The sequence below is a fragment of the Schistocerca piceifrons genome, chromosome 9 (genome assembly GCF_021461385.2).
Source record: "Schistocerca piceifrons isolate TAMUIC-IGC-003096 chromosome 9, iqSchPice1.1, whole genome shotgun sequence".
Taxonomy (NCBI): Eukaryota; Metazoa; Arthropoda; class Insecta; order Orthoptera; family Acrididae; genus Schistocerca; species Schistocerca piceifrons.
Genome location: NC_060146.1, coordinates 175,187,892 through 175,211,153, shown reverse-complemented (window position 1 = coordinate 175,211,153; position 23,262 = coordinate 175,187,892). Strand labels below are relative to the sequence as shown.

Genomic DNA, 23,262 nt, shown 5'->3' with positions numbered 1-23,262 from the left:
GATGGCGAACAGTTGGATCGCCGAAATATCGAGTCAAGTTGATTTTAGGATCCGGCAGCAAACCCGAAAAGACTTTCATGAAGCCATCACCTTCTCGTTCAAAGCGCCGAAGAAGTTCTTCACAAGCATCAACACGTCGTTCTCTCATTTCAGGAGTCAGCTGCCGTGGCACCCATCTTGCAGACACTTTGTGAAACTGGAACACATCATGCACAATGTGGTGTGCTGACCCATGACTAATCTGTAAACATGCTGCAATGTCATTCAGTGTCACTCGGCAGTTTTCCTTCACTATGGTTTCAACTGCTGCAATGTTCTGTGGAGTCACAAATCGTTGTGCCTGATCTGGAGGAGGAGCATCTTCCACTGAAGTCACACCATTTGCGAACTTCCTACTCCACTCATAGATTTGCTGCTGTGACAAACATGCATCACCGTACTGAACCTTCATTCGTTGATGAATTTCAATAGGTTTCACACCTTCACTACGCAAAAACCAAATAACAGAACGCTGTTCTTCCCTGGCGCAAGTTGCAAGTGGGGCGGCCATCTTTATACTGATACTGCGACGGTATGTTTGCATCTGCACTATGCTGCCGCCTACAGGCCATTCTGCACACTGTAGCACGCTTACCAACTTACAGGGTAACGGCGCGAAATATCGATTTCTTATTACTAATTTAAGATTTTCGTTTTACTCACCCTCGTAAAAACTGGAAGCCTAAAAAAAATAGATCTCGGTTTTAAGTGTAGTTGCATGAGTCGGGCAGGCCGGAGTGGCCGAGCGGTTCTAGCCGCTACACTCTGGAGGCGCGCGACCGCTACAGTCGCAGGTTCGAATCCTGTCTCGGGCATGGATGTGTGTGATGTCCTTAGTTAGTTTTAAGTAGTTCTAAGTTCTAGGGGACTGATGACTTCAGAAGTTAAGTCCCGTAGTGCTCAGAGCCATTTGAACCATTTGCATGAGTAGGACCACAAGGTAATGCCAGGTAGTAAAGGGTACAGCAATCAGTTGCAATGATGTTTATTGCGTTTCTAGATTTCAATCACTGGGTGGCCATCATCAGGACTGAAAAACATGTCAAGAAATCGTTACGATAAGGTAACATGCATGCCTTACTAAATGAGCAGTTGTATAAGTTTTAAATGTTAGTCAGTCATAAAATACATACGAGTAAATGTAAGGTTAAACGTTAAAACCACTTGTGTATACACACAGCCCCAACTGGGCATTAATGTCAAAGGTTGCGTTCACACTGAGGCCTCTATTTACAGTTACAACAAGCTGGGTTCAGTGCACATCATACCACTTTACAACGCCCTCCTTTCATATAAGATACGTTGACAGCATGTATTAACTTTATTTTACCTTAATAATACGTATGTTTTATCATTTTATTTATTTTATGCTTTTTAAAAACTTATGTACATAAGGCATTTGAGTCCGTTAGCCATGTAGCTGTCTTCCAAGCTTTGAGTGAGCAAGGAATGGGAGCAGTATACATTGAAGTGCTCAGGAAAATCTACGAGAATTCTTAAGCTCATGTTAACATCGGCGAATCAACTCAAGAATTCCGCATCATGAGGGGTGTCAAGCAAGGCGATCCCATCTCCCCAAAACTGTTCTCTTCTGTATTGGAAATGGCTGTGTCAAAGCTGAGCTGGGAAGGTAAGGGAATTAGAATTAATGGAAGAAGGCTCACCAACTTGAGATTTGCTGATGATATTGCCTTACTGGCCAAAGACTTCGCAGAGCTCCAAAACTTAGTTACAGATCTTGCATCGGAATGTCAGCTGGTTGGCTTGAACATGAACCTTTCCAAAACAAAAGTAATGTCCAACAAATGGGTCCCAGATGGAGATGTGAAAGTCAAGGACAGTCTACTAGAAGAGGTCAGTGAATATGTCCATCCTGGCCCGATTATAAATATGAAGGGAGACATAAGGCCAGAAATCTATCGACGCATCAAGCTTGGGTGGCAAGCATTTGGGAAGAATTCAAAAGTATTCAGATCAAAAATGCCAGTAAATCTGAAGAAAGCAGTATTTGATCAATGCATTCTTCCTGTGATGACGTATGGCTGCGAGACATGGACACTGAACTCATTTACAAAAGGGAAACTTAGGACAGCACAGAGAGGCATGGAGAGATCAATGCTGGGCTATACAAGAAAGGACAGGAAAAGGGCAGATGACATCCGGTCTGTGACGAAGGTTAATGACATCTTAGAAAGAGTAGGTTCCTTGAAATGGCAGTGGGCTGGCCACGTCGCAAGAAGAAAAGACAACAGATGGACGAAGCTAGTACTGGAGTGGAGTCCGAGAGAGCACCGGAGGCCTAGAAGAAGACCACCGGACAGATGGGACAAAGACATCGAGAAGATCGCTGGTAACACCTGGCAGAGAACTGCCCAAGACCGTCCCACTTGGAGAAGACTGCTGAAAGCCTACCTGAATCCACGACTCGAAGAGGCCACATCATTTAATGATTGAATTGGATGATGATGATGTACATAAAACAAATACGATGGTTGCAACTAAAAGCAGAAACTAATGTTTTACAGTTATACTGGTGGTAACTGTGTGAACTAGACGGGGGTTTCAGTTACTGCTGCACATTTTACAACGGAACATAGTTTAAAAATACAAAACATTGCACTCAGTGTGATTGGACTTCTGATATGAACAGTGCAGCTGGGGCTACATGCATATACCAGTGGTTTTAATGGTTTAACTTACATTTACTGGCATTTATTTTATGACTGACTTACATTTAAAGCTTATGCAGCTGTACATTTAATAAGGCATGTCACATTATCTTATTGTAACTGGCTCTTCATATGCTTTTTAGTACTGAAGAGGGCAACTTAGTGACCGAAATGTAGATATCCAATATGCATCATTGCGACTGACTACTCTAGCCTTACTACTTTAAATGAATACATTAGCTGTGCGAACTGTTTCCCAACGGAATGAAACCTCATAAAAGTTAATGTGTTCATTAATGGTAACACCAGTCATGTATAGATTTGCTGTAAGAAGGGTAGTAGGAGTAATCCATCGAATTACAGACCTACATCATTGACGTCGGTCTACAGTAGGGTTTTGGAGCATATACTGTATTCAAACGTTATGAATCACCTCGAAGGGAACGATCTGTTGATACGTAATCAGCATGGTTTCAGAAAACATCGTTCTTGCGCAACGCAGCTAGCTCTTTATTCGCACGAAGTAATGGCCGCAATCGACAGGGGATCTCAAGTTGATTCCGCATTTCTAGATTTCCGAAAAGCTTTTGACACCGTTCCTCCCAAACGGCTACTAATCAAGCTGCGGGACTATGGGGTATCGTCTCAGTTGCGCGACTGGATTCGTGATATCCTGTCAGGAAGGACGCAGTTCGTAGTAATAGACGGCAAATCATCGAGTAAAACTGAAGTGATATCAGGTGTTCCCCAGGGAAGCGTCCTGGGACCTCTGCTGTTCCTGATCTATATAAATGACCTGGGTGACAATCTGAGCAGTTCTCTTAGGTTGTTCGCAGATGATGCTGTAATTTACCGTCTAGTAAGGTCATCCGAAGACCAGTATCAGTTGCAAAGCGATTTAGAAAAGATTGCTGTATGGTGTGGCAGGTGGCAGTTGACGCTAAATAACGAAAAGTATGAGGTGATCCACATGAGTTCCAAAAGAAATCCGTTGGAATTCGATTCCTCGATAAACAGTACAATTCTCAAGGCTGTAAATTCAACTAAGTACCTGGGTGTTAAAATTACGAACAACTTCAGTTGGAAAGACCACATAAATAAAGGTTGCGTTTCATTGGGAGGACACTTAGAAGATGCAACAAGTCCACTAAAGAGACAGCTTACACTACACTCGTTCATCCTCTGTTAGAATATTGCTGCGCGGTGTGGGATCCTTACCAGGTGGGATTGACGGAGGACATCGAAAGGGTGCAAAAAAGGGCAGCTCGTTTCGTATTATCACGTAATAGGGGAGAGAGTGTGGCAGATGATACGCGAGTTGGGATGGAAGTCATCAGAGCAAAAACGTTTTTCGTCGCGGCGAGATCTATTTACGAAATTTCAGTCACCAACTTTCTCTTCCGAATGCGAAAATATTTTGTTGAGCCCAACCTACATAGGTAGGAATGATCATCAAAATAAGAAAAATCAGAGCTCGAACAGAAAGGTTTAGGTGTTCGTTTTTTCCACGCGCTGTTCGGGAGTGGAATGGTAGAGAGATAGTATGATTGTGGTTCGATGAACCCTCTGCCAAGCACTTAAATGTGAACTGCAGAGTAGTCATGTAGATGTAGAAGCTGATTCGTTCCACGTCACTTCGATGAAAGAACCGTTCAAATGATCTACGGAACAAGTATCTGACTAACCAGTCACCGAGGAGGACAGGGCGACTTCCATCAATACGAGGTGCATTCAAGTTCTAAGGCCTCCGATTTTTTTCTAATTAACTACTCACCCGAAATCGATGAAACTGGCGTTACTTCTCGACGTAATCGCCCTGCAGACGTACACATTTTTCACAACGCTGACGCCATGATTCCATGGCAGCGGCGAAGGCTTCTTTAGGAGTCTGTTTTGACCACTGGAAAATCGCTGAGGCAATAGCAGCACGGCTGGTGAATGTGCGGCCACGGAGAGTGTCTTTCATTGTTGGAAAAAGCCAAAATTCACTAGGAGCCAGGTCAGGTGAGTAGGGGGCATGAGGAATCACTTCAAAGTTGTTATCACGAAGAAACTGTTGCGTAACGTTAGCTCGATGTGCGGGTGCGTTGTCTTGGTGAAACAGCACACGCGCAGCCCTTCCTGGACGTTTTTGTTGCAGTGCAGGAAAGAATTTGTTCTTCAAAACATTTTCGTAGGATGCGCCTGTTACCGTAGAGCCCTTTGGAACGCAATGGGTAGGAATTACGCCCTCGCTGTCCCAGAACATGGGCACCATCATTTTTTCAGCACTGGCTGTTACCCGAAATTTTTTTGGTGGCGGTGAATCTGTGTGCGTCCATTGAGCTGACTGGCGCTTTGTTTCTGGATTGAAAAATGGCATCCACGTCTCATCCATTGTCACAACCGACGAAAAGAAAGTCCCATTCATGCTGTCGTTGCGCGTCAACATTGCTCAGCAACATGTCACGCGGGCAGCCATGTGGTCGTCTGCCAGCATTCATGGCACCCACCTGGATGACACTTTTCGCATTTTCAGGTCGTCATGCAGGATTGTGTGCACAGAACCCACAGAAATGCCAACTCTGGAGGCGATCTGTTCAACAGTCATTCGGCGATCCCCCAAAACAATTCTCTCCACTTTCTCGATTGTGTCATCAGACCGGCTTGTGCGAGCCCGAGGTTGTTTCAGTTTGTTGTCACACGATGTTCTGCCTTCATTAAATTGTCGCACCCACGAACGCACTTTCGACACATCCATAACTCCATCACCACATGTCTCCTTCAACTGTCGATGAATTTCAATTGGTTTCACACCACGCAAATTCAGAAAACGAATGATTGCATGCTGTTCAAGTAAGGAAAACGTTGCCATTTTAAGTATTTAAAACAGTTCTCATTCTCGCCGCTGGCGGTAAAATTCCATCTGCCGTATGGTGCTGCCATCTCTGGGACGTATTGACAATGAACGCGGCCTAATTTTAAAACAATGCGCATGTTTCTATCTCTTTCCAGTCCGGAGAAAAAAAATCGGAGGCCTTAGAACTTGAATGCACCTCGTACAGGGGCATCCAAGATCTCACCTTCACTTCTTGAATGTGGCCACTCGAAAATGTCCACAGGAAAACGAAACCTTTCGGGCTCTGTCTATACCTACATTGATACTCCGCAAGCATCTTACGGCACGTAGTGGAGGGTACCCTGTACCACTACCACTCATTTCCTTTCCTGTTGCAAATACAACGAGGGAAAATGACTGTCGGTATGCCTAGGTATGAGCCCTGATTTCTCGTATCTGATGTTCGTGGGCCGTATGCGCAATGTATGTTGGTCACAACAGAACCGTTCTGCAGTCAGCTTCAAATGCCGTTTGTCTAAATTTTCTCAACAGCTTTCTTCCCCTCCAGGAATTCCCGTTTGAACTCCTGAAGGATCTCCGTAACACTTACATGCTGTTCGGTCCTACCAGTAACAAATCTAGCAGCCCACGTCTGAATTGCTTCGATGTCTTCCTTTAATCCGACCTGGTACGAATCCCAAACACTCGAACAGTACTCATGATCGCACTAGCGTCCTACATGCGATCTCCTTTACAGATGAACCACACTTTCCTCAAATTCTCCCAACAAACTGAAGTCGACCATTCGCCTTGTGAGGGTGTGGGGTTGATCTGTTATTTTGTTATTCTGCGCAACAGATTAATCTGAGATGTACCCTTTACCCTGTGGCTCCTGCAAGATGCATTTTCCACCCCCACACTACTACAGAAGTCAGACAGACGTTCTTAACGTTCTAAAGAAAAATGCCTGAAAAACTTTCAGCAATAAATATCTTTTGGAGTCGTCCACTGCAAGGAAATGACACAAAAATTCACAAAAATTTATTATGTAACTAGTGGGATACATGGGTACTGGAATAGTGCTAATTAGTGTAAGAAAAACATGAAACTAACGAAAATTATTACTCATTTTGCAAAAATTTTGAGAAATCACAATGGCACTTTTAGTTATGAATTGAATAAGTTATATCCTGGTTCTTTTTGGAATGTGAAGTTACCTCTCAAGGATAGGATTCGCTAATGAAATTTCTATACAAAGTTTAAGGTGGTTGTTGACTTGACAGAATGGCTGAGAGGGGCGCCTACTCAACTTGAATAATTATCCTTTAGAATGTTGCTAGGTACGGTCGAGGCTGTCGCGTGTGAAATGCAGTGAAGTGTACTGTTGTGGAGGAAATATGGGGCTCACAATAGCTGTAGCGCACAATACCATAAGCTGCGATGACTGCTGTCTGCGCCGCTCGCTTCTGACAAATAAGATAACTCTCGTTCTATCTGGACTGACCTTCGCCAATCAAACTCTCCCTATGCCTTAATGAAGTCAAGGATTCCTATTCGTCCCTAGTCTAACTATTGGTGTGGTACACCGGTCAAATAACCAGTCCACAGCGATGCCATTCAAAATTTGCTCGCAGGTGCTTAACTATAACTCTGTCCATTCACACCGCACAATAAGTGTGTCGGCCACCACAGTGAACAACGCTTAATCGCAAGGACTCAATATAGAGTAGCACTTCGACTCGCTCTCGAAAGAGGTGCTCTCCCAGTGAAGTACTGAGGAGAGACTTGTTCCTCGCTCCAAGAGCGACAACATAACGGTGCCTCTGCACGCCAGACGTGAAGGGGTATATCTTTCCGTCTCTTCCACTATTCCTTCAGCTCAAGGCTTCAGAAATATCGTCTGCCAATCAGCATTGCTCTTCTAAAACGAGAGAATGACTTTTCATTTAAGGCGACCAATTGAGAAACCTGTAGCATTGGCATTTGGCGTTTGCTGTCTCCCTGTGAAAATCTCTGAAACTGCTTGCTATGTGTAAAGAATGCGCAGGCTGGCTGCTACCACACAATGTAGCGGAATTTGCTTTTAGGCCGAATGCGGGGTCGTTCTCCCCTTTCACTCGGGCCCACACTGTCCGCTACATGGGTGGTCACCGGCCAACATAGGCTGGGTCATCCTCTGAAAGGTCCAGCATCCCATTGTGCGGTTTCTCTTGTGAACTAAAAGCTTCTGTGACCATCGTGTCTGGAATGTATGTGTGTACGCCAGCCTCGAGTATTTCAACCACGGTGCACTTACTTGTTAATTGCATATCGTTTATATGAATTCATACGACATTGACTTTATCTTATCGAGTTTGGGTTCGAATGAAGTGTCCTGATGTGCAGAATATGATTGTGAGGTTGGAATATGTAAGCAATGAAGGTCAGGAGACCACGACGTCTTACAGCCTTTCCTGTTAAATCCTCATATGCTCGTCTCAATTCACATTGCTTTGCAACATTACGTCCAAGTATTCAAATGACGTGACTGTGTCAAACAGGACTAATGCTGTATCCGAACATTATGGGTTTGTTTTTCCTACTCATTCCCAGTAGCCTACATTTTCCCAAATTTAGAGCTAGCTGCCATTTATTACATCACCTAGAAATTTTGTCTACATCATCATGTATCCTCTTACAATCACTCAACTTCGACACCTTACCGTACACCACAACATGATCAGCAAACAACTGCAGATTGCTGCCCATCCTGCCTGCCAAATCATTTATGTGTACAGAGAACAAGAGCCGTCCTGTCACACTTCCCTGGGGCACTCCTGACGATACCCTTGTCTCACGTGAACATTCGCCATCGAAGACATCGTACTGAGTTCTACAAATGAAGAAGTCTTCGAGCCACTCACATACCTGGGAACTTCTTTGATATGCTCGTACTTTCCTTAACAGTCTGCAATGGGCACCGTATCAAACTCTTTTCGGAAATCTAGAGATATGGAATCTTTGGTGTAGCCGCGACAGTGGGAAAACGTTGTGTGGAGTGACAAATCACGGTACACAATGTGGCGATCGGATGGCAGGGTGTGGGCATGGGGCATGCCCAGTGAACGTCATCTGCCAGCGTGTGTAATGCCAACAGTAAAATTTGGAGGTGGTGGTGTTATGATGTGGCCGTGTTTTTCATGGAGGGGGCTTGCACCCCTTGTTGTTTTGCGTGGCACTATCAGAGCACAGGCCTACATTGATGTTTTAAGCACCTTCTTGCTTCCCACAGTTGAAGAGCAATTGGGGAATGGGGACTGCATCTTTCAACACGATCGAGCAGCTGTTCATAATTCACAGCCTGTGGCGGAGTGGTTACGCGACAGTAACATCCCTGTAATGGACTGGCCTGCACAGAGTCCTGACCTGAATCCTATAGAACACTATTGGGATGTTTTGGAACGTCGACTTCGTGCCAGGCCTCACCGATAGGCATCGATATCTCTCCTCAGTGCAGTACTTCGTGAAGAAGGGGTGCCATTTCCCAAGAAACCTTCCAGCACCTGACTAAATGTATGCCTGCGACAGTGGAAGCTGCCATCAAGGCTACGGGTGGGCCAACACCACATTGAATTCCAGCATTACCGATGGAGGACGTCACGAACTTTTAAGTCATTTTCAGCCAAGTATCCCGATACTTCTGATCACACAATGTAATATCGACAGATGTTACCCATTTTTTATTTCAGATTACTCCTGAGGGGCTACACTGCGTATTTCAAACTCGCAGGCCAAAGACCAAATCATAATAACGGGCGCCATTTTGTTCTGTTTTTGGTATTCAGATGTAAAATAAAGTTCGAAGTATTATCAATCATAATCCCCAAACAGATCCTTCGTGTGTCTTTTAACTGTCTCAAAAAATTCGAATCTTTGCCTATTTTTTGTTCATTTGAATGAGAACCTGATCTTAAGCAGAATGACCAAATAAAACAAATAGTAGCAAAAGAAGACTGAGATTCGGAGGAAGAATTTGAAGGAAATATAACTCATCCACCAAGGAAGTAGCTTAAATGGCCCTGGTCCCACCGTTTCTTGAGTACTGCCCGTCAATCGGCGGTTCTTACCAGGTAGGATTGCCGCGTGGAGTGGCCGTGCGGTTTGAGGCGCCATGTCACGGATTGCGCTTCCCCACCCACCGGAGGTTTAAGTCCTCTCTCGGGCATGGGTGTGTGTGTTGTTCTTAGCATACGTTAGGTTAGTTTAAATTAGTTAAAGTAGTGTGTAAGTCTAGGGACCGATGACCTCAGCAGTTGGGTCCCATAGGAATTCACGCACACACCAGGTAGGATTGACGGAGAAGACAGAGAATTTCCAACGAAGAGCAGTGTGTTTCGCCATAGGGTCGTTTAGTTGGCCCAATAGCGTTACCAAATGCTCAACAAACTCCAGTGGCAGAAGCTACAAGATAGGCATTGTGAATCACGGAGAGGTTGAGTATCAAAATTTCGACAGAGAGCTTTTCGGGCAATAGTAGGACAATATACACTACTAGCCATTACAATTGCTACACAACGAAGATGACGTGCTATAGATGCGAAATTTAACCGACAGGAAGAAGATGCTGTGATAGGCAAATGATTAGCTTTTGAGAGCATTCACACAAGGTTGGCACCGGTGGCGACACCTACAACGTGCTGACATGAGGAAAGTGCCCAACCGATTTCTCATACACAAACAGCAGTTGACCGGCGTTGCCTGGTGAAACGTTGTGATGCCTCGTGTAAGGAGGAGAAATGCGCACCATCACGTTTCCGACTTTGATAAAGGTCGGATTGTAGCCTATCGCGATTGCGGTTTATCGTATCGCGACATTGCTGCTCGTGTTGGTCGAGATCCAATGACTGTAAGCAGAATATGGAATCGGTGGGTTCAGGAGGGTAATACGGAACGCCGTGCTGGATCCCAACGGCCTCGTATCACTAACAGCCGAGATGACAAGCATCTTATCCGCATGGCTGTAACGGATCATGCAGCCACGTCTCGATCCCTGAGTCAACAGATGGGGACGTTTGCAAGACAACAACCATCTGCACGAACAGTTCGACGACATTTGCAGCTGCATGAACTATCAGCTCGGAGACCGTGACTGCGGTTAACCTTGACGCTGCATCACAGACAGGAGCGCCTGCGGTGGTGTACTCAACGACGAATCTGGGTGCACGAATGGCAAAACGTCATTTTTTTGGATGAATCCAGGTTCTGTTTACAGCATCATGATGGTCGCATCCGTGTTTGGCGACATCGCGGTGAACGCACATTGGAAGCGTTTATTCGTCATCGCCATACTGGCGTATCACCCGGCGTAATGGTATGGGGTGCCATTGGTTACACGTCTCAGTCACCTCTTGTGCGCATTGACGGAACTTTGAACAGTGGACGTTACATTTCAGATGTGTTACGACCCGTGACTCTATCCTTCATTCGATCCCTACGAAACCCTATATTTCAGCAGGATAATGCACGACCGCATGTTGCAGGTCCTGTACGGGCCTTTCTGGAAACAGAAAATGTTCGATTGCTGCCCTGGCCAGCACATTCGCCAGATCTCTCACAAAACGTCTGGTCAATGGTGGCCGAGCAATTGGCTCGTCACAATACGCCAGTCACTACTCTTGATGAACTGTGGTATGGTGTTGAAGCTGCATGGGCAGCTGTACCTGTACACGCCATCCAAGCTCTGTTTGACTCAATGCCCAGGCGTATCAAGGCCGTTATTATGGCCAAAGATGGTTGTTCTGGGTACTGATTTCTCAGGATCTATGCACCCAAACTGCGTGAAAATGTAATCTCATGCCAGTTCTAGTATAATATATTTGTCCAGTGAATACCCGCTCATCATCTCCATTTCAACCTGGTGTAGCAATTGTAATGGCTAGTAGTGTAATACTTCCTGCCCCCATACACGTCGCGAAGTGATCACGAGGCTTACCGACAGCCATTATATCCACGCGCTGTTTGCCAGTGGGACAGGGAAAGTGGGACCACGAGCATGCTCCACTACACACCGTCAGGTGGCATGCGGAGTATTGATTCAGATATAGATATCTCACCAGCAGCATCCATACGGTACCAACACCACCTCAACTCAGCATCAGGATTCGTCCACAGTCGCCGTAAAGAAAAACCAAATTGGACATTCGACAGGAGATCGTACAGTTATTGAACTATACGAAATAAAACCATCATGACTTCTGAACGGTTTCAGTTAGGACGTTCAAACTGCCCAGTTCACCACGGGGCATCATAGGAATCAGTATGTTTCGGTTTAGCGACGAAGCCCATTTCCATTTGGAAGGGTTCGCCAATAGGCAAAATTGGCGCATTTGGAGCACTGAGAAACCGCATTTCGCGATCGAGAAGTCGCTTCACCCTCAACGGGTGACTGTGTGGTGCGCAATGTCCAGTCACGGAATCATCGGTGCGATATTTCTTGATAGCACAGTGACTACCGAACGGTACCTAAAGGTTTTTGAAGATGATTTCATCCTCATCATCCAGAGTGACCCTGATTTCGACAGGATGTGGTTCATGCAAGATGGAGCTCGACCCCATCAAAGCAGATGAGTGATATCCCGGAGGATCACTTTGGGGATCGCCTTCTAGCTCTGGGGTACCCAAGAGGCCACGGGAGTGGGTCTCGATCCTTATTATCCAGAATGACCCTGACTTCGACAAGATGTAGTTGATGCAAGACTGAGCTCGACCCCATCGAAGCAGATGAGTGTTTGATATCCCAGAGGAGCACTTTGGGACCGCATTCTGGCTCTGGGGAATCCAAGAGGCCACTGGAATGGGTCTCGACTGGCCGCCATGTTCTCCAGATCTGAACACATGCGACTCATTTTTGTGGGGCAACATTAAAGACAAGTTATACAGCAATTACCCCAAAACCACTACTGAAATGAAAACAGCGATTCAGGAGATCAAGCACAGCATCGATATTTTGACAGTTCAGCGGGTCATGCAGAATTTCGCTATTCGTCTGCGCCACATCATCGCCAATGATGGATCAATATCGAACATGTCATAACCTAGATCCGAATATCTGTAGTGACTTTTACATGTTGAAAAAAGTGTGTGCACGCCGTAGTTTGTAACTAATTTACGTTTTTTTTTTTATATACTTCAATAATTTTCACCCTGTAGTTGCCGTCCACTGAATTCTGGACTAGACCAGAGTTGACGACATATCAGTGCAACTGAACACTGATTTCTTAAGGAACAGAACCCAGTACATTGTCCTCAATGGTGAGTGCTCATCGGAGGTGAGGGAATCATCTGGAGTGCCTCAGGGAAGTGTGGTAGGTCCGCTGTTGTTTTCTATCTACATAAATGATCTTCTGGATAGGGTGGATAGCAATGTGCGGCTGTTTGCTGACGATGCTGTGGTGTGCGGGAAGGTGTCGTCGTTGAGTGACTGTAGGAGGATACAAGATTACTTGGACAGGATTTGTGATTGGTGTAAAGAATGGCAGCTAACTCTAAATGAAGATAAATGTAAATTAATGCAGATGAATAGGAAAAAGAATCCTGTAATGTTTGAGTACTCCATTAGTAGTGTAGCACTTGACGCAGTCACGTCGATTAAACATTTGGGCATAACATTGCAGAGCGATATGAAGTGGGACAATCATGTAATGGCAGTTGTGGACAAGGTGGATAGTCGTCTTCGGTTCATTGGTAGAATTTTGGGAAGATGTGGTTCATCTGTAAAGGAGACCGCTTATAAAACACTAATACGACCTATTCTTGAGTACTGCTCGAGCCCTATCAGGTCGGACTGAGAGAGGACATAGAAGCAATTCAGAGGCGGGCTGCTAGATTTGTTACTAGTAGGTTTGATCATCACGCGAGTGTTACGGAAATGCTTCAGGAACACGGGTGGGAGTCTCTGGAGGAAAGTAGGCGTTCTTTTCGTGAATCGCTGCTGAGGAAATTTAGAGAACCAGCATTTGAGGCTGACTGCAGTACAATTTTACTGCCGCTAACTTGTATTTCGCGGAAAGACCACAAAGATAAGATAAGAGAGATTAGGACTCGTATAGAGGCATATAGGCAGTCATTTTTCCCTCGTTCTGTTTGGTAGTGGAACAGGGAGAGAAATTGCTAGTTGTGGTACAAGGTACCCTCCGCCATGCACCGTATGGTGGATTGCGGAGTATGTATGTAGATATAGACGTAGATATTGTCACGCACCTTCTTCATACTGCAGCTGAGTAATAGGAAGTTTCAATAAACAAATTGTTGCTACTTTGTGTTGCCATCGTTTTGTCGGAAGTGTCGCCTAGCCGTGTTTAGGCTGTGATGGGGCTGTATAGTTGCAAGGTGCAAGCGGTCTATCTCACAAAAGCTACTACTTTTGATTGTACGGGGATCCATATCTTCCGCATTTATTGTTCTGGCTCAGAGACCGCCGTTCCTTGTCTTCTACACTGACGTGATTTTCGATTCAAAAAGAATAATGATGGACAAACATTTTAATGGAATGCACAGACACTGCAGCAGCAAGAACGAAGTTTTGTGTAAAATGCACTTGCTGGATCCCGAGTCGTGCTTGGTAGCTCAGTCGGTAGAAAAGTTGCTCGCGAAAGGCAAAGATCCCGAGTTCGAGTTCCGGTCGGGCACACATTTTTAATCTGGCAGGAAGTTTCTTATGTAAATTTTGTTATTGAAATGCCGATGTATTACTTTCTTCATCTTCCTGCAATGATGTGTTACGACTTAATACGATTCATTGTACTTATGTTAGATATGTAATTTTTTGTAATTTAATTTTTCCTGTAGATCATACATTGTGTGCAGAGAAGCTCACGATGATATAGGACAAGTCAAAAATGAAGATGAGATGATACGTGGTTAAAATGGTTGTGTTCCTGATATTATAACGCTAGTCCACATCTCGTGGTCTCGCGGTACCGTTCTCGCTTCCCGAATCCGAGGTCCCGTGTTCGATTCCCAGCGGTGTCAGGGATTTTCACCTGCCTCGAGATGACTGGGTGTTGTTGTGTCGTCTCCATCATCATCATTCATCCCCATTACGGTCGGAGGAATGCAATGGCAAACCACTTCCGCTAGGACCTTGCCTAGTACAGCGGTGCGGGTCTCCGGCATCGTCCTCTATGCTCTGTCAAGGAGCATGGGACCTCATCATCATTATAACGATATAAATGTTCATATAATACGTATGTAATGCCAAGAAACAGGATAGCAAATAGGTGGCTATCTTGTGAAAAATTCAGAATTTCGCAATATTTCTAAATAAGGTCACATTATTAAGCAAAAGAAAAAAAATTTCGAATGTGTGTGAAATCTTATGGGACTTAACTGCTAAGGTCATCAGTACCTAAGCTTACACACTACTTAACCTAAATTATACCAAGGACAAACACACACACCCATGCTCGAGGGAGGACTCGAACCTCCGCCGGGACCAGCCGCACAGTCCATGACTGCAGCGCTCAGACCGCGCGGCTAATCGAAAGAAACTTATAAGCAGATAACATGGAAATTCAAAAGTACCACATGCATTTAAAAATTCATTGCAAAAGTAAGACAGTAAATGTGACACACTTCTTTATTAAGGAGTCTGGTTCAAATGGCTCTGAGCATTATGCGACTTAACTTCTGAGGTCATCAGTCGCCTAGAACTTAGAACTAATGAAACCTAACTAACCTAAGGACATCATCACACACATCCATGCCCGAGGCAAGATTCGAACCTGCGACCGTAGCGGTCACGCGGTTCCAGACTGAAGCGCCTTTAACCGCACGGCCACACCGGCCGGCATTAAGGAGTCTGGGTTTACATACAAAGTACATGGACAGAAAAAATAACACGGAAATTCTACAGTATTCTTTAAAAATACTTTACAAAGTGTAGGCTTGTATACAAATGCATAGAGCATGGACAGAAAAAGTAACAACTTAAACGTAGTTACGTTCTACATAAGAAGATTAGCTTTTAAGCAGAAATTAGAATTTTGTGTCAAGAAATGCAGTAATGGAGTAAAAGCAGTGATTTAATAAACTTTGTTTTCTCATTTCCTTCAGATTATTAACTGTCTTGTTCTCTGATGGGAGATGGTTGTAAATTTTTATGCCCGGATATTTAACACCATAGCATATAATTTGGTGCTGTGTGCTTCAATTTTTAACTGAGATTTGTTTCTAGTGTCGTGTGTGTGGCAATCTAGATTTCTGTGTAGGGTTCGTAAATGTTGAGTTACAAAACAAACCTGTTCTATTATATAAAGGCATGGCATCGGCAGGACTTTTAATGCTTTAAGCAGTGGTTTACAGTGTTCAGTTTTGTTTTTTGATGTACTGAGGTGTATCTGCACAAGATCCGATGATGGCCACTTAGATTTTCCGAAACCGGTCGTCAAAAAATAAATTACATTCAGAGATCTTGGTTGTTGACGTTTTTGCATTTATCACTCTGTATTCTTCTAGCCGTCGGACTCCTCTACGTCTATATCTACATGGATATTCCACAAATCGCACTTTAAGTGCCTGGCTGATTTTCTATTATTCCACTCTCGCTCAGCGTGAGAAAAAACTAACACCTATACCCTTCCGTGCGAGCTCTGGTTTCCCTTACTTTATTTTGGTCATCCTTTCTCTCTATGCAAGTCGGCGTCAACAAAACATTTTCCCATTCGGAGGAGAAAGTTGTTGACTGAAATTTCGTGTGGAGATCCCGTGAAGCAAGAACTGCCTTTCATTTAATAATGTCCATCCCAAATCCTGTATCATGTCCGTAACACTCTCCGGTCTATTTCTCGATAATGCAAAACGTGCTAGCCTTATTTGAAATTTCTCGCTGTACTTCGTTAGTCCTATGTGGTAAGTATCCTACACCGCGCAGCGGTGCACTAAAAAGAGGACGGACAAGCCTATTGTAGGCAGTCTCTTTAGTAGAGCTAGTTAAGCCAATAAAACGTACCTTTTGGTTCGCCTTCCCCACAACATTTTCTGTGTGTTCTTTCCAATTTAACTTGTTCGTAATTTTAATTCCTAGGTATTTAGTTGAAGTTACGGCTTTCAAATTTGATTGATATATCGGGTAACCGAAATTTAACGTGTTGCTTTTAGCACTCATGTGGATGACCTCACACATTTCATTATTCAGGGTCAATTTCCAGTCTTCGCATCACACAGGTATCTTTTATAAATGATTTTGCCAGTTGTTTTGACATTCCGATGACTTTACTAGGCGGTAAACGACAGCGTCATATGCACACACCGATGATGGCTGCGCAGATTGTCTCTTACATCGTTTATATAGGTAAGGAACAGCAGATGGCCTATAATACTACCTTGGGGATCGGCAGAAAGCGCTTCTGTTTTACTCGATGACTTTCCGTCAGTTACTACGAACTGTGGTCTCTCTGACAGGAAATCATGAATCCAGTCGCATAACTGAGGCGATATTCCGCAAGCACTCAATTTGATTACAAGCCGCTTTTTACGTACGGTGTCTTCTGGAAATCTAGAAATACGGAATCAATTTGATATCCCTTATCGATAGTACTCAGCACTCCGTGCGGGTAAAGAGCTACTTGTGTTTCACAAGAACGATGTTTTCTAAATCTTTGTTGACTGTATGTCAACAGACTGTTATCTTCGACGTGATTCGTAATGTCTCTCCTGCCGCAGTAACGATGCACAGTTCTACGCGCTAACTTTTTGTCCAAATCGTAAAAACGCCTACAGTTTCCTTTTTCATATACAGGGCTATTACAAATGATTGAAGCGATTTCATAAATTCACTGTAGCTCCATTCATTGACATATGGTCACGACACACTACAGATACATAGAAAAACTCATAAAGTTTTGTTCGGCTGAAGCCGCACTTCAGGTTTCTGCCGCCAGACCGCTCGAGAGCGCAGTGAGACAAAATGGCGACAGGAGCCGAGAAAGCGTATGTCGTGCTTGAAATGCACTCACATCAGTCAGTCATAACAGTGCAACGACACTTCAGGACGAAGTTCAACAAAGATCCACCAACTGCTAACTCCATTCGGCGATGGTATGCGCAGTTTAAAGCTTCTGGATGCCTCTGTAAGGGAAAATCAACAGGTTGGCCTGCAGTGAGCGAAGAAACGGTTGAACGCGTGCAGGTAAGTTTCACGCGTAGCCCGCGGAAGTCGACGAATAAAGCAAGCAGGGAGCTAAATGTACCACAGCCGACGGTTTGGAAAATCTTACGGAAAAGGCTAAAGCAGAAGCCTTACCGTTTACAATTGCTACAAGCCCAGACACCTGATGACAAAGTCAAACTCTTTGAATTTTCGGCGCGGTTGCAACAGCTCATGGAAGAGGATGCGTTCAGTGCGAAACTTGTTTTCAGTGATGAAGCAACATTTTTTCTTAATGGTGAAGTGAATAGACACAATGTGCGAATCTGGGCGGTAGAGAATCCTCACGCATTCGTGCAGCAAATTCGCAATTCACCAAAAGTTAACGTGTTTTGTGCAATCTCACGGTTTAAAGTTTACGGCCCCTTTTTCTTCTGCGAAAAAAACGTTACAGGACACGTGTATCTGGACATGCTGGAAAATTGGCTCATGCCACAACTGGAGACCGACAGCGCCGACTTCATCTTTCAACAGGATGGTGCTCCACCGCACTTCCATCATGATGTTCGGCATTTCTTTAACAGGAGTTTCGAAAACCAATGGATCGGTCGTCGTGGAGATCATGATCAGCAATTCATGTCATGGCCTCCACGCTCTCCCGACTTAACCCCATGCGATTTCTTTCTGTGGGGTTATGTGAAAGATTCAATGTTTAAACCTCCTCTACCAAGAAACGTGCCAGAACTGCGAGCTCGCATCAACGATGCTTTCGAACTCATTGATGGGGACTGCTGTGCCGAGTGTGGGAGGAACTTGATTATCAGCTTGATGTCTGCCGAATCACTAAAGGGGCACATATCGAACATTTGTGAATGCCTAAAAAAACTTTTTGAGTTTTTGTATGTGTGTGCAAAGCATTGTGAAAATATCTCAAATAATAAAGTTATTGTAGAGCTGAGAAATCGCTTCAATCATTTGTAATAACCCTGTACATCCATTTCATGTGCTCACATCTAGAGAGTCTGCCGATATTACCGTTATTTCGATCTGCCGATGTTACGAAATACATCGATTCAGAAATACCACGTGGTTTTGTTGCTATTTTATGAATCTGCGCAAAATTTATGGAGTTATGGCATCTTCGCTGTTGGCAACATCAGCAAAAAATTTTCAGTGTGTACGATACGACAATATTAGATTGTTTTCAAATCTCTTTTCGCCCTTTACGCACACCGACCGGCGCTGCTCCTGCATTCCGCTCGCTGACAAGCACACGTTAATGCACTGTTCAAAGAAAGACTGAAACCACACGTGAACTCATGATAATGCCAGACGGAAACATAAAACATTCAGCTGGCGCTAACCTGCTGCAGTGTTACTGTACTCAGTTCATCATAAGAATAAACCTGATGTAAACAAACGCAAACGCGGTGATTGGTCAGAAGCTGTAGCACACGCACACTGGTGTTGTTACGCTCTTGGAAGTAGGTCCTACTTACGTATTGGATATATTATTACTACGTTACGTTAAATGAAACTTTAAGATATTCAAATGTGTTAACAGCCATCAAACTTTTTCTTAATCACGCTTTAGCTACATAGTTCTTATTTCAAAAATCGTGTACAGTCACAGCCTCTGCAGCGTTTTGCTCTGATTGTCCTGCTGTTAATGCGCACTCATTGCGCAGTATAAAAATGGCTGAGGCTGTGTTTTGTTCCGTAGTGAAACATGCGCGTGGACCACGGTTGAAAAGTGCTGAGAAACAGGCTGTTCTTAATGTTTTTCATAAATTTACGGAGATAATCGGCTTTGAAATTTTCCCAGCGTTGCATATAACGCTGTTCATATTCAAACCCACATGAAACGAGTAGTGCAGTTGGTAGCGGAATGGAATGTAAATCAACTGCTGTTATTCGTGCGTTGGTACCAGATCTCCCTTGCATCAGTTTTTTTTTTCTCGTTCAATTTGAAATACCTACATCTCGTAATTATGAAACTCATCCTAACTTTTTATTAATAATGCACGTCTTCTTGTTTCTAATTATGTATTAGAAGCGAAATTCCTGCTTCCATTTCAAATATAAATTCTTAATTATTGTTTAAATTAAGAAAACATAAAAATTTAATTTTTAAGGCAAAAATGAAAAACCAAATCCTTTTTATTTGGACAGTGTCCATAGTTTTAAGTCTCAGAGGTAGATAAGCATTGTAGAAACATGAAAAACGATCTTTTCGCAGCATCGAGCACGTCATACAAATGCTGCATTTTTACATTTGCTACTGTACCGTTACAATATGAACCCAACGTAACCGATCTGGAGCTAAGCTGCGGGATTTGACCCGAGAAGCAACAAGACTTGTTAAGCTGCCAGAAGTACTGGAACTAACGCACGCAGCTTTTTCACACGTCACTGCCGAACGCTGGCGGGATACTGAAGGGCTCGTCATAAAAGAAGAGACAATGCTGCCTCTGGTTGACTTCGTGGATTCTGTTGTTGATAGGCTACTTATCAACCTAGCAGGTGACATTTCCCAAACTGAAATGTATTTCTCGGATTCGGGTAAGAAAGGAGCTGAGAGATTACCAGAGGACTGACTGTAAGTAATACCTTCAGTGGCTTCAACATTTAACTATACAGTGATAGTCTTTAATAATCTCTTTCGTTACACACAGCTTATGCAGACAAATTATGCTGTGGTTAAGTCAGGAATTTTCACATTCTTGTTTTTAATTACAATAATACGTTAGCTAAAAAGGATAACGTGTTGTGGTTTCCGTCTAGTCGTCTAAGGAGCGTATTGTGGGAGTTCTGCAGTGTATTAATTCCTTCTGCTTAAAAATTAAATGACATTCGAAGCTGTATTGTTCCTCTGCTCGTCTCTTTACGTGTCATCTGCAGCTAACACGTCACTGGAGGCTAGCTGTACCAGCTGACCGCCCAGTGCTGTCCAAGTTAAATGCGCCGTTAAAGCTGTTGTCCCAAAGTCGATGAGCGCGTAACGCACAACACAAACCGTACCCTTATTATCGTACTTGACAGTACTCGAGAGAGCTTGGCTGCAGTCCCACGTGAAACTGAAACCCAATGAGGTTCCAGCAAACGCGGAAGAACACACAGTGCAATGTTTACAAAAAATGGTTCAAATGGCTCTGAGCACTATGGGACTCAACTGCTGAGGTCATTAGTCCCCTAGAACTTAGAACTAGTTAAACCTAACTAACCTAAGGACATCACAAACATCCATGCCCGAGGCAGGATTCGAACCTGCGACCGTAGCGGTCTTGCGGTTCCCGACTGCAGCGCCTTTAACCGCACGGCCACTTCGGCCGGCCTGCAATGTTTACATCTGGTTTATTCTTATGATGAACGGATTATAGTGTACATGCGGCAAAAAAGCTATGAGGCGAGCGAATCACAGCGACTTAGTACAGGCGGACTGCAGGAAGCATGTATGACCTTGAGAAGTCTTAATTTCGTGGTTGGTACTCGAGTGGAAACACGCCTTAACGAAGAAGAAGAATGTAGACTATCATGTTCATCGCAGAACTTACGTGGTTCGTCTGAAACGCTACGACTTGCGGAGTGTTTCAAAAGTCCGTCTCCCTTCCCTGTGGACGTTATCAACGCGCGCGCGCTGCAACTGCTGTTGACACACTGTGGGTCGTTCAGCGGGCTACAAAGGCCGTCCTATCTCTGCCTGAAGGAGGCGCCCTGTGCAGAGTTCAAGGTGCTGGAGACGGCGAGAGGCGCAGCAACTAGTCCACCTTGGTTTCTCGCGTTCGTATCGAGTATCTCCATTATGATGATAACGGTTAGGCACGGTGCAGATCAGCAAATGTACGCGTTTGAGGTAGGCAACACACCGATATGGGAAGGCCATGACGTTGAGATCACAGACTTGGATCATTGGAACAGCGGAAAGTTCCACGGGACTGGAAGAGGGCACAGGTCATAGCAATCTACAAAAAGGGTAGAAAATCGGATGCACATAATTACTGGCCAATTTCACTGACGTCGATTTGTTGTAGAATCATGGAACATATTGAAATGAAACTCATTGTGGAACATATTTATTGTTCAGACATAATGACCTTTCGAGACTCTGAGAAGCTCATCTGCAGAAACCAGCACGGTTTTAGGAAACAGCGGTCATGCAAGACACAGCTGGCCCTCTTTGTGCATGATATACACCAGGCTCTAGATACCGGCTCCCAGGTTGATGCCTTATTTCTCGACTTTCAAAAGGCGTTCGACTCAGTTCCGCACTGTCGCTTGCTCCAAAAAGTGCGCGCTTACGGCCTATTCGATGACATAAGCGGTTGGATAGATAGTTTTCTAACAGACACGGAGCAGTATGTCGTCCTGAACGGGGTGACTTCAACAGAAACAAGCGTAACTTCAGGTGTGCCCCAGGGCAGTGTAATAGGTCCTCTGCTTTTTACGACTTACATAAACGATCTGGTTGATGGCATTGACCGCGGCATTAGATTGTTTGCCTATGATTTTGTAGTCTACAGGAAATTAGTATCACACGAAAGTTATGAACAAATCAATGAGGATCTGCAGAAAATAAATGCGTGGTGTACTGACTGGCAGCCGGCCGGTGTGGCCGATCGGTTCTAGGCGCTTCAGTCTGGAACCACGCGACCGCTTCGGTCGCAGGTTCGAATCCTGCCTCGGGCATGGATGTGTGTGATGTCCTTAGGTTAGTTAGGTTTAAGCAGTTCTAAGTTCTAGGGGACTGATGACCTCAGATGTTAAGTCCCATAGTGCTCAGAGCCATTTGAACTATTTTAATGACTGGCAGTTACCTCTCAATATTCGTAAGTGTAACCTACTGCGTATAACAAGGCGAAAATCCGCATTAATGTACGAGTGCAAAATAAATGCCCAGTCTTTGGAAGCGGTAACATCCGTCAAGTATCTGGGTGTGACAGTTCGAAATGATCTCAAATGGAATGATGAGATTACACAAGTACCGGGCAAAGTGAACTCTAGATTGCGGTTTATTGGTAGAATCTTGAAGCGATGCAGTCTTTCAACAAAGGAAATAGCTTACAATACGTTAGTTCGTCCAGTCTTATTGTTGGTCTGTATGGAACCCTTATCAGTTGGATCTGATTGAAGAGATTGAGAAGGTCCAAAGAAGAGCGGCAAGATTCGTGACTGGACATTTAGCCATCGCGAGAGCGTTATAAATCTCATAGAAAGTTTAAAGTGGGACACACTTGCAGATAGACGGCGCGCTAAGCGGAAGGGGCTGCTCACTAAATACTTAAATCCGATCTTCGCCGAGGATGTAGAGCATATATTACTACCACTAACATTCAAATCGCGCGATGATCACCAAATTAGAGCTCGTACTGTGGCGTTCAGACAGTCGCTTTTCCCTCGCACGATCCGCGCGTGGAAGAGAGGGGGGGCAAATATGACTTCGGCGCGAATTGTGCCCTACGCCACACACTGCTTGGTGGCTAGCGGAGTATATATATAGATGTAGATAAGCAGAAACTTTGTACGCCTTTAGTAGGCCATTAAAACAACGTAATGTGCAAATAGTAAGATGCGCTACTCTGGCGATTCTTAGAAAATCACAAGAAGTTTATATA

At 44.3% G+C, this 23,262-nt stretch overlaps 1 protein-coding gene across 2 annotated transcripts in view; it reads right to left on the bottom strand.

Moving 5' to 3' along the window:
* LOC124717261 (15-hydroxyprostaglandin dehydrogenase [NAD(+)]-like) overlaps positions 1 to 21,302 on the bottom strand; it is a 103,531-nt gene extending 82,229 nt beyond the window's left edge. The window contains exon 1 of one of the 2 annotated variants that reach the window (XM_047244067.1): positions 21,205 to 21,302. The gene's annotated coding sequence lies outside the window, so the exon portion shown is untranslated. The remainder of the gene's footprint in view (positions 1 to 21,204) is intronic. The other variant, XM_047244068.1, reaches the window with a different exon arrangement.
* Between the last annotated feature and the right edge of the window lie 1,960 nt (positions 21,303 to 23,262).